The sequence below is a fragment of the Phyllostomus discolor genome, chromosome 14 (genome assembly GCF_004126475.2).
Source record: "Phyllostomus discolor isolate MPI-MPIP mPhyDis1 chromosome 14, mPhyDis1.pri.v3, whole genome shotgun sequence".
In the NCBI taxonomy this organism is placed as follows: domain Eukaryota; kingdom Metazoa; phylum Chordata; class Mammalia; order Chiroptera; family Phyllostomidae; genus Phyllostomus; species Phyllostomus discolor.
The window spans coordinates 47,235,686-47,247,975 of NC_040916.2; the positions used below are offsets into that span (position 1 = coordinate 47,235,686).

General features: G+C 53.9%; 2 non-coding genes and 1 pseudogene across 2 annotated transcripts; all 3 read left to right on the forward strand.

The window, feature by feature from the left end:
- The first annotated feature begins 2,703 nt into the window (after nt 1-2,703).
- On the forward strand, nt 2,704-2,775 carry TRNAH-GUG. The gene has a single exon. It is a non-coding gene; the product is annotated as a tRNA-His (tRNA).
- A 5,341-nt stretch (nt 2,776-8,116) lies between these two features.
- TRNAE-UUC lies at nt 8,117-8,188 on the forward strand. The gene has a single exon. It is a non-coding gene; the product is annotated as a tRNA-Glu (tRNA).
- A 650-nt stretch (nt 8,189-8,838) lies between these two features.
- On the forward strand, nt 8,839-9,020 carry LOC114489262 (annotated as a pseudogene).
- The last annotated feature ends 3,270 nt before the right edge of the window (nt 9,021-12,290 follow it).

Consider the following 12,290-nt stretch of genomic DNA (forward strand, 5'->3'; position numbering starts at 1 on the left):
CACACAGCAGCTCTCTCCTTCAGGATCTGGGGTGCCTTGTCATCAGCCTCCCTGGGACAGTCCAGGGAAGCACATGTCATTTATACTGCATCATGGTGAAGTCCAGGAAAGGCACAAGCCCCCAGAGTCCAGACAGAGCCCGGATTTGCATGGCAGCATGTCAGCATCTGGCTAGGCCGTCCTTGATGGCTTTGGAGTCCAGTGGAGTGGACACGATCAAAGCAGCATGCCTGCTCTCTTATCTGCCCATGGCTGACCAGCCCCCACAGCCCGCATGGCACCTGTCTCACTACGGGCAGCCTGCCCGGATCTACCTTCACTACCAGCTGTGCCATGGCTCTTCCTCCTCACCCTTCTTCTCATGGCTGCCTGCATGTAGTTTTAAATCCTGACCTGCAACTTCCTACATGACCTCATGTCCCACTCCTCCCACAATGAGTTACAGTTGCCTGTCTCCTGTATACTTGACATTCTCTTGGCTGCCATCCCCAGTCATGGCAAGAGAGACCCAGTGATCCAGGGGGAACTACCTCCCCTGGGCGGGTACATGGAGAGTCAGGATGCATTCTGAAAGTCAAGCCCACCTTGCCCCTAGGCAGAGCACAGCCAGTACACTAGCTACCAAGTTGCCATTGCAATGCAAAGGGCCTTAATGCTAGAACTCCCTCTCCCCCATCTCCCAAAGAAGGTTTCTGGAGGCTTTGGGGCCCCTCAGTCTACAACCCCTCTCAGAATGACTGTGTTGCATGTGTCCAAAGAGTGGAGCAGAAGCGTGGAACATATATTAAAGGCCAGAATCGAACTTTAGACATGGAAATGATAATGAATGACATAATAAATTCACCAGATGGGATTAACAGCAGATTGCAGATTGCAGGGTGGGAAAGGTTAGAGAACAGAAAGCCACAAACAACAGAAAATATCCAAAATGAAACTGGCATTCTAAAAATAATTTTTTTAAACAAGCACAGTGACTGGAGTCCCTGAAGACTGCGGGTGGGGAGACAATTGTTGAAGACACGATGGATGGCAGAGCACTGTCCAACTATGATAAAAATCGTAAACCCACCGATTCAAAGAGCCAAATGAACACAATGTACAAGCCCAACAAACATGAAAAGAAAAACCCCACCTAGTCACATTATATTTACATTTATCAAAACCATTGAAAAAGAAAACCACCACCAAGGCAGCAAAGGGAGAGAGACAGGGTACACACAGAAAACAAAAATAAAGATTACGTCAGATTTCTCAGCAGAAAGAGTGCGAGTGAGAAGACGGTGGAGCAGCATCTCAAAGGCACTGGCGGAGGGGGTGGAAGTGGCACTTGGTGCCGCCCCACCCCCATCTCCACCGAAGTCTTTCAGAAATGCAGGGGAAGGGTGACGTTCGCAGACACGCAGATGCTGAAAGACTTCATCACAGCAGACCGCACTGCAGGAAGTGTGGAGGGCGTCCTCCGCGAGGAAGGACAGCGACACCAGGTGGAAATCTGGGTTTACACGAAGACAGAAACGGTACCTGCACGGGAAAGTATATGAGATGTAAGGTGTCTTTCTTACTATTTACATCTCTTTAAACACGTGGGACAGATGAAACAGCAGTGATGGTGGTGGTTGGTGGAGTTCGTGGCATGTGTCAAGTGCTATGCATGGCAACCACAGCACAAGGGCGGGTGGGGGGAGAAATGGGAAGGGGCACGCTACCACGTGAGGGCAGGCTGTGGCGAGGTCCAGATGTGCGCTGTGGAGCCTAATGCAGTCGCTGAAACAACAGCGGAAAGAGTGCTGCGTAATGTCAAGAAAAGGAGCGCAAATGGAATCCTGTAGAAAGCATGTAAATATTACAATTCTTCCGGGACCCTGTAGAAATGCTTGAACCAGCACACAAAAGTGTGTGTACAACAATAGTAGGCGGCCCCTCTCCAGTAAGAGAGCAGACAGAAGGTGCAGGGGAGATAGAACTAAGCTCCCTGGGAAGGCAGAAACCAGCTCTGGGCAGACTCGAACCACTAACACTCTGCTCAGTGGCGAGCCGAGCAAACACACAGCGCCACGGAGACTCCCAATTGGGTAACTGTCAAGCTGAAGAGAGCAAGTGCGGAGTCACCGCTGGGCGGAGCCATTCGTCAGCGGCGGGCGGCCCATGTAGACCCCCAACCTCGGAAAACTGTGGAAGTGGAGTCCACGCTGCGTGTTGGTCGCATTTGAAACCCGTGCGTTGGGTGATTCCGAATACAATGGGGCAGACGAATGGTCCCCCTGGCCTTGCTCCGCTGCCGGGTCAGAGGCCAGCGCCTCGGAGACGCCCGAGGGCCCGAGCCGACTGCGTCTGCAGAGGCTGAACAGCGCACGGGTTCGATTACTTTGCTCGGGCGCTCCCCTCCCTCCACTCGGCAGCAGTCCGCAGCACAGGAGCCGAAAAGAGGGGGTTAGGGATCGATACAGGCGGGAAAGCTGGGGAGTCTTGCACAAGGACGGGGACCTTACCAGGAGGCCCAGCACGGATTTGGGCAGATGAAAAATGCTGGGGGGTTCTGTTTTGTTTTAGCGACAGAATTGAGAGGAAGGGAAGGAAAAACTGAGAGCGACCAGGAAAGAGGAGAGCACAAGTACTTGCAGATTAAGAACGAGGCGCAGTAAGTAGAATAAAAGGGTTTGACTTCAAAGATGATGGGCCAAGAAGATATGCCGCTCCTAGCACGCCGTGATCGTATAGTGGTTAGTACTCTGCGTTGTGGCCGCAGCAACCTCGGTTCGAATCCGAGTCACGGCAATACTGTCTGGGGTGCCCAGAGCCCGACTTTTACTCCGGTTCACAGCCGTGCCAGCTCCGCCCCTTCCTCATCTGGGGACTGCAGTTCAGCGCTTTACCTCGCCGCCACTACCTCAGGAAAGGGAAGGAAACCCTGCACTGCACCAACCTGGCAAGTCTCTCCGCTCGAATTCTCAGCCGTGCCAGTTCCGCCCCTTCCTCCTCTGGGGACCACACACCAGCGCTTTACCTCCCCGCCACTACCTCAGGAAAGGTAGTGGCCCTACACTGCACCAACCTGGCCAGTCTCTCCGCTCGAATTCTCAGCACAAGGAAACGCAAGGAAATGCTCTCTCTCCTTCAGTCACAACACCCCCGCCCCGCCCCAAACACCAGTGCCCTTCATGCCCCCATTGCCCAGCAAAGACCTTCAGGACCTAGCCTTGCTGGGGAATGTCCCTTCTGTCTCAAATTACTCAAATTAATCTAAAGGATCTTAAAGACCAGATTTAAAGAAACTTTTTTTGCATCAGATAAAGGACACCTCCTGGGAAGACCTGTTTATCTGCTTGACCCTTGGCTCCTGGGAATCTCTGTGCCTGGCACTGGCAGTCCTTGGCCATTGGTCCTCATGTAGTCATTCACCATATCACCCTCTCTAGCACATTCTCAAGGATTTCTAAATGCCCTTGGGAAGCCACTCACACACCAAAAGGCATCCATCAGGATCAGGCAACTGGGAGGATTCAATAGTACACACATAAATGATGATAACAGTGACCACATGACCCTGGGTCCTGACGACTCCACTGGTGCAAACAGCAAGTACTCGATTCTGGACCTGACTACATCAGTGGTGGTAACCCAGAGGAACGCTGTACCGGTTTGTGATGCTGCTCAGACCATGCCCCACAGGAGGAAATTGTTAAAATCAGACACACATGGCCTGATGGGAGGGGCTGAGGGGGAAAGGGATTAACAAGTACAGATTGGCAGTAATACAAGTAGGCACAGGGGCGTCAAACCACACAGGGAACATAGTCAAGAACGCTGGAATAACTATGTATGGTGCCAGATGGGTACTAGGCTTTTGGGGGACATGAGTTCACAAGTTATATAAATGTCTAATCACCATGTTGTATGCCAGGAACTATTCTAATATTGTATGTCAACTGTAATTGAAAAATAAATGTAAAAAATGTTAAACCAAACGGGAATGGGGATCAGACTTGAAAATTCCCTGAGCAGGCAAACCAGTTCAATCAGACAAGCAAAAGTTAAAACAAGTGAACGATTACTTGGGCCGCTTCTGGTTAGTTCCTCCAAAAAACAAACAAAACTTAAACCACATTTACACAGTTCCCAGCCACTAGGAAAACTCTAGTCACTGTGACAGATAAACAGACCCTGCCCCTCCCTACATCAGCTGCTTTAGAACAACGTGCCTGTGAGCCTCGTTCCACATCAGGTCTGAGTGCTCCCGATTTCCCAGACTGCCTTTTTGGGCACAATACCCCCATGCTGACGACTATTTCGATCCTCCAGGGGTTTCACTTCTGCTGTTCAGAAACTTTTGACAGTGCCTCAACATTTCCATCTGCTAGATTGGGCCAACAGGAGAACTCCATGTCATGCTGTCATTGTCACATGTGCCTGGATCCAGTCCCTGCCCAGTCAGTAATGTAGAAGCACCACAATCATTGTCATTGTCCTTTGCTCTGTTTGTTAGTGATCACTGTCCAGGCTCCTCTCACTTTACCTTTGCCTCTTCTAGAACTGCGTGCAGCTGGAATCCTAGCACAAATGCACTCTTCTGCCCGCTTTCTCTCTGCATGGCATCTCTGACTTGATTCGCTGTTGAGTGACATGGATGCCATTGCTCTTTGACTGCTGAGTGGGATTCCCTGGCAGGAATATACCGCAGTTTGTTTACCATCCATCTGATAATGAGCATGGGGGCTGTTTTCATTGTTGCCTACTCTGAATAAAGCTGCTTTGAACACTCTTTCCACAACAGGTATTGTGGACACATGTGTTTATTTCTCTTGGGGAAAACCTAGGTGAGGAATGGCCGGTATGAAAGAGTGGCTTACACACAACTTCATGAAAACCAAGCTTTTGTCAAAGCAGTTGTACCATTTCATGTCCTTGCCAACCGTGTGTGGGAGTTGTGGTTGATCAATGTCCTGCCAGGATCGGGTGTTTCCTCCCCTTGTAATTTTAGCTGTGCTGCTGGGAGTCGTGCTACCTCCATGTGGCTCTGCTGCTCACTTCTCTGACAGCTAAGAGTGCTGAACACTCTGTTACACGCTTTGTTGGGAACGTGTACAGTATCTTCTCTGAAGAAGCATTTTCATATCTTTTACCCTTCTAAAATCCTTGGGTTGTTTAATATTTTTATTATCAGGTTAGAGGAGCTCATTATACACTGTATCTACAGGGTCTTTGGTCAGATATCTTTTGTGAGTATCTGCCCCCCGTCTGTGGCTGGCTTTTTCACTGCCTTGGTGGCGTCTCTGAAGGAGAAGGTATGGTTAATGCCGATGAAGTCTAGTGTATCATGCCTTTCTTTTGTCCATATTTTTCCTGCACCCTGTTTAGAAAATCTTTGCCTAACACCAAGTCACAAAGCACCTTCAAAATGCTTTCACCTTTAACTTTTATGTTTTGGTCTATGATGCACCTCAGGTGGAGTTTTAGGTGCAGTGTGAAGTAGAAACTAAGCTCTTCCATCTCCCTCACACCCCAATTGTGAACCCTATTCTCCCTCCCCACTGAACTGCTTTTATTGAAAAACTAGTTCTCCAATTGAGCTGTGGGTCAGTTTCAAGTCTTCCCACTTAGTCCGTTTATCAGTTTGCCTATCATGATGCCACTGGCACGTTGCCTGGCATGTTGGGGCTCACAGTACCCTCTAAGTCAGGGAGTGCAAGTCCCCTGGTTCTGTTCTTTTTGGCAACGTGCAATAGTGTCAGAAGCATGTAATAGCTCATGTAGCCACCACACAGCTCACATGCCTGCTCTTCAGCCCTCTCCCACCTACGCTGTTTGCCCCCTTGTGGCCAGAGATCCTCCACTGTACCCGCTGGGGAGAATAAATCCGCCAACCTGTGGATGGATGAAAATGCAAGATGACTACAAAACTCAACACAGAGTCTGGATTTTCTGCGGGGGGTGGTAGTGGGTGGAGATAGCTCACTTTTCGGTCCTGTGATCTCAGGAAAAGTTTACTTTAATATTTCTAACTGTGGCATGTACAAAGCTTTGTGCTGTTTACAATTTCCTCTCTTTCTAGGGAAGTAGAGTCCTGTGGGGGGGGTCCCCCATGTGCTGAACTGATCATTGAGTGCAATGTTGCAAATGGAATGGGAGGCTGAGCGACAGAACGTTTGTCCTGCCTCTGAAAGAAGATGAGGAAAAGGGGAGGCGCAGAAGGGGGAGAATAGACTGGAACCAGAACACTGGTTTTGGGGGTCTGGCACTGGATGTCAGCTACAGGAGACAAAGACACTGGTGAGAGTTTCCAGGGAACAGGAACTTGGGTAGCAACATGTTTATACTCGTACACTGTGATGTTGCTTTAAGGATCTCAACAATAGTTGCTTTTTAAAAAATGTAGTGATCCTTTCCTCCAAGAGCAGTTGGGACAATAAAATGTATGCAGTTGCATCCTGGGAATTCACGGGACTCTCGGCCCAGGCTCGGGAAGTTCAAGTACTGCCACCTGGGAGGGCTGGGGGTCGCCCATTCACCGACAGCCGGGTCGTTGTTTTCTGCTTTCTATTTCGGCAATTGGAGACCTGGACGCCACTCACTGTCACCGGCTGCAGGTGAATGTGGTTCCAAAGGAGGTAGCTTCGCGGTAGCTCCAGATCTTGAAACTTCACACGTTGTTCTCTTCTCTTCCGCGAGCCCAATGAGAAGATTCAACGCCTTTCTTTCCCACCAGGACCCTTGGGGTCTCTCGTGGACGGGACTGAAGTGGGCAGCTGGTTTCCTCTACGTGTCCCTGCGGGCCGGGGCGGCTCCAGAGCTCAAGCTGAGCCAGGCCTAACAATCCCAGAGGGTGGGGTGGGGGTGCGGGGGCAGCCGGGAAGGTTTCCGGTCAGTGTAGGGTGTGGAAGTCCGGTGTGAGGTTCGGACATCTCAGTCAAACTCCATTTGTCCCCCCAACCCCCGCCCAGTAGTGCAGCCGGACCGCTCCTCTGGGATGCGGGGTGGGGGGAGGGGGGGAGGGGGGAACAGAATAAAGTGGCCCCTGAGTCTTCAGTGCAGGCTCCACGCAAACGCCCGACAGGAACCTCACCGAGCGGACCCAGCCCTCTGCCTGGCTGGCCCTCGTGGACAGGATCAAAAAGGTTGACTTCGGGCAGAACCAAAGGGAAGACCTAAAGGCAGAAACCCCAGGGTCTCCAGGTGAAAAGTCTTAAATCCCACGTCCGACTGACCCGCGCGCCCAGGGCTGAATGCATCCCGGCGCCCGGATCAGGAGGGTCGTCTGCGCAACTTCTGAGACCAGGAATTGTGCGCCGGCTGGTTCTCAATCGGGGCGATTCGGCCGGCACACCCTCCCGCCCCCCAATCCCCTCCCCCACCCCGGCAGGGACTCTGGGCCTCGTCTGGAGACATTTATGGTGGAAGCGACTAGGGGAAGGGGTGCGGGGGAGTCCCCCCGGCTCCCAGCCAGCAGAGACCAGGGGGCGCCTCAGCACCCTGCGCCCGCGGGCGGAGCTGCCCCGCGGAACTGGCCAGGTCCCAAGGGCGCCCCCACCGAGGTGGAGAGTCCCTGGAGCAGACCTTGTCCGCACCCCGACGGACGGGAGGACACGCGGACCCGACTCCCCGCGTGTGGGGAAACCCGCGTCGGCGAGAACTCCGGGTGCAGCCGCGGCGACCACGGGTGGTGTTTCCATCCACTCAGGCGGCAGGAACGCGGGTGCCGCAGGTCGCGGTGGGGAGCAGCCGGCATCCAGGTCAAGGGCACGGAGCCTCGCTTGAGAGCGCGCTCCGTCCTCGCCGCCTCGGTCCCGCCCCCCCCGGAGCCCCTTCTGGGGTTGGGGACCCCCGGTCTCACCCCGCGCACCTCCCCTCTCTCTTCCTCCCTTCCACTCGGTCCACCGCCCGGCCCCGGCCACCTCCCTTTACCCGCGGCCGCGGGCAAAGGCGCATCTCCGGGCGGTGGGGACGCTCCTTCTCTGGAGAAGGCAGGGGGCGGACTCGCCTCAGGGAAGCCTTCCTGGGAGCGGCGGCGACCCGCCTGGTCACCCCTCCACACCCGCCCCCAGCGGGAAGGGCCCCCAGAGCGCCGGACAGGTGTCGCTCTGCTCTGCCTCACTGAGGAGGACAAAGGAAGCCTCCACACTCCCTGGTGGTCTAGTGGCTAGGATTCGGCGCTTTCACTGCCGCGGCCCGGGTTCGATTCCCGGTCAGGGAACCACTTTTGCACCCAATGACATCCGGCAGGCAGGAATCCCGTCCCAGAGCTGTGGTGTTATTTATTGGGTGCCTCTCCTCGCACCCACTCTTCGTCTCCCGCAGGGGCGGCCCCCATCTCCGGCAGCCCTGGTCTTGCTTGGCTCCGCCGCAGCCGCTCGCCCCTAAGGGGACGCTACGGGGCTCCTCCGCGGCTTGCGCAGGGTCGCACAGCTGCACTGAAGTTGCATCCTGGCGGCCTGCAGGCCGCGGAGCCGTGCAGCCCAGAGTAACTGAGAGGTGGCGCTAAGCGCAGCTGGGCGCCCCAACCTGGGCCTCTTCAGCTCCGTCGGCTCAGAAAGAGCCGGCTCCGCCTCTGGAAGAGCAGCCTCCAGACGGCCCCAGCCTGGGCGACTGTCCCGCCCGTCTGTTAAGCCCTGTGGGAAGGTGACGTGAACCGACCCAACAAAAGCAGCCTGTGAAGTGGCCACGAAATGGAACTCGCTCACTGCTGCCGGAGCGGAAAGGAGTGGAAACCAACACCAGACGTGCAGACAGCGGTTGCACAGCCCACTCCCTGTGCTCGCCGGGGCCGGGGGCGGGATGGGCGGTGACCCCGAGTGTGTGGAGCAGAGACCCGAAGGCTGCTCGGTGCTCAGACGGCGTGCGCTTACTCTCACCTGGAAGGGGAGACACCACGATCTCGAAGGTGGTTCTCCCCAGACGAACCTTGGCCATTGCATCCTCTCGGCGCTGACCCCTCTGTTCCCCTCATGGGGGAAACCACGGGGCAATTTCTGCTGAGGAGGGGGGAGAGGTGCGGATGGCTAGAGGTCCGTTTGCGCTGTCTCTCCGACCTCCCGGGTTGGTGAAAGGCAGCATCTCCTCCGTGGTACCGCACCGCGCCCCTCGGGCCGCACTGCAAGTGGGTTCGCCCGGGTCAGCGCTCCTCCATCTTCCTGGCTCTCCTGTTTCCTGACTGAAGTGTGTGGACCCCTCTGCCTCTTGCGCCACCTGTCCAGGGTGCGCTCGACCTGCCCTCTCCCCAGAGCGCGGTGGGCTGCGCAGAGACGCCCACCAGCACCAGGAAGGCCGAGCGGCGCCGGTGCTGGCCAGGCTGGAAGTCGCTCGCTCCGTGAACTCGCGCGCCGCAGTCCCTCCTGGACCAGGTGCGGAGGAGGCGCCCCTTCCTGGAAAATCGAGGCCCGAGCCCTGCCTTCAGCTGGAGGCTCCCGGCTCCCGCCTCGCATTCCCGAGAGTGCCCTGTCCCCCTGCCCCGGGGTAGCCGGCTGCTTCTCCTCTCACACCCGCTTTCCCTTCTCCTGCTCCTCCTCCAGCCCAACCGTGTGCTTCGGGAGGATCCCCACCTGACCCCTCCCCACACACACCCACGCTCCCCACCCGTGGGATTGGACCCAGCTGCCTGTCCCGCGCTCGTAGAGCGAGTTGGATCCAGGGGCCCCGGCCCAATGTGTCGCTCCTCCCTGGGGGACCTGGCCGCGCGCCCCCACGGCCTTGGCCGAGATGCCGACGCTCTTCCTGCTCCTCGGGGAGCAGCGGGACTGTGCTCTGTGGCGTCCGCCCTTACCCACGAGAGACGGCGGGCACAGGCTCCGCCACTAGCCGGGACCCAGCGCGCTGGACCACCGAGGACCACACTTCCGTGGGCCCGTCCTCCCCTCGGCGTCCTTGGGCAGAGCACAGGTGATCTAGGACGATCTCTCTGGACCGCCGGGTCCGAGGCGGAGGGAAAGGGGACGAGCCTTCCCACAGGGCGGGTTGCGGGTGGTCGCAGAGACTTGAGAAGCAAAAGCGCCCTCTCTCGGCCCGGGCTTGTCTCACCCTGTTCTCAGTCTCCCGGCGCCGCGGTGGTCTCCGCCTCTTCCTTCTCCTCCTCCTCCCCCTGCCCGCACCCTTTCTCCTCCTCCCCCCACCGCCGCCCATTTCTTCGTTTTCTATCCTGCGCTTCCTTCAGTCTTCCTTCTTTCCGTGCCCGGAACCTCTCAGCCTCCACAGCAGACGATACAGTTCCGTGGGCTGTTCTGAGCTCCAGAGAAGGAAATGTGTGCAGAGTGCCACCAATATCTGAGCTCTTACCATTTTCATCACTTATGAATCATCGGGATTTCCAACTCTGTTTTTAAACAGTTACATTTCCACTGTCTGAATATATGGACATATATTTAAACATCATATCATTGCTTTTTTACTGAAGAGAAAATGTGTATGTCGCCAGCCATAAATTTCTGTCATTAATTATTACATAAATGCTGCCTACTGCCACTATACAAGTGGCAGGACCATTCTGTGTTCACGATTCTCTTCGGAATTTTCATGCTTTAAGTGGGTACCCGTATTAGGGAAGGTGGAACATTGAGATGCAATCTAGCATCCATGATATCTGATGTTTTGCAGATCGCAATGTAGAAGAAATGTGTTTTTAATCACCTTTCATTTGAGTCACCCGATGTAAAAAATAAATCAATCATTTAGATGTGCTAGGTGTCTAAAGGAGATATTCCGTGTGCTCGTGGAAGTGGTTACAGACAGTGAGGTTGTCAGGGTCAACTGCCGTGTCCACCTCCTGCCGTCATTTCGGTGCCGCTTTGTTTCCCATCTGCTCTCCTTTGCGTGCAGTGGGCGCCCGGATCAAATATGTGTTTGGCTTGACTTCTGTGGTGTCCTGAACTTGCTGTTCCTCTTTATTTTTCTTCAACCTGCTCAATAGAAATTCAGCGTGGTGTTTCTGTTTCATCTCTTTGACTCTTCACTACATCAAGAGTTTTATTCTACAGCTTTTGCTGGTATTTGACAGGTTCATTCCTACCTTTTCCAAATTCAGATGAATTATCCACTGAAAGCTCTTTACCAGCTGCCTTACTGAATGCTTTAGTCCACTGACCTTGTGATGATTGCACTTTCTAAAGTTTTCCGACACTTGGACTTATCAAATCCGAACACTCTGCCCATGTTCACCTTGCACATGAACATCATGGTGTGGCCGGGGCACATGGGCCCCACACAGAAATAATAATTCTCCATGCACAAGTCAGACCTGTGTGGGGACCCACCACCCAAATGCCAGGCTCAAAAGGCACTCACATCATCACATCATTGTTGAACAGTAAATTGGTTCTGCTCTTTTATTTCATTATAAAAATGCTGCTGCAGAGAAGATTCTTATACTTATATCCTCAGCAATTCTGTAGGGAAGAGACTGCTATTTTATGCACCTGGAGCCAACCCATCAATGTTAAATAAACTTTCACACAATTTGCCAGCAATCAAACGCTCAAGGGCACTTTCCCTAACTTGTTACCATCACAGTTCAAGATTTCTGGCAATTGGCACAGTGTCCTGGATTGCCTGAAACTCAGGGTTTTTTCTCTGCTCTCTTCTGTTTTCTTCCCTTCTCAGGTCACCACCTGCCAGTAGAATGGCTGGTAACAACGATGTAAGCACATCACTGCTTATTGGGGAACGGCAGTGCTTCCACTCATTGCATGCTAGCCTACCCAACATTCATTGTGCTTGCAGCCAGGGAAAGAGACATGTGCCATGTGCCCCACTCTGGCCATCTTCTGGCTGTGCCTGCTTGCTTGCATGATGGCTTTCTACTTTTAAAAAAGATTTTTACTTATCTATCTATCTATTTGTGTGTGTTTGTTCATTTGTTTATTAGAGAGAGGGGAGGGGAGGGAGAAGATATGGAGAGAAACACTGATAGGTTGCCAGGGGGACCTGGCTGCAACCCAGGCATGTGCCTTGACTGAGATGCCCCACACACTGCCCCACATCAGTCAGGGATGTGAATTCCTTCTTTAGGCAAGAACTAGCCCTGGCTGGTGTGGTTCAGTGGATTAAGTGTCAGCCTGTGAACCAAAGGGTCACTAGTTCAATTCCCAGTGAGGGCACATGCCTAGGTTGCAGGGCCCAGGGGTGGGGCCCACAAGAGGCAACCACACATTGATGTTTCTCTTCCTCTCTTTCTCCTTCCCTTCCCCCCTGTCTATAAATAATTAAGAAAATCATTAAATAAAGAATTACATGGACCCAAGAGCATATTCCCATGGGTGTTCTCCCTCTCCCATAGGCCTATCCAATGTACAAAGAATTGCTCACCC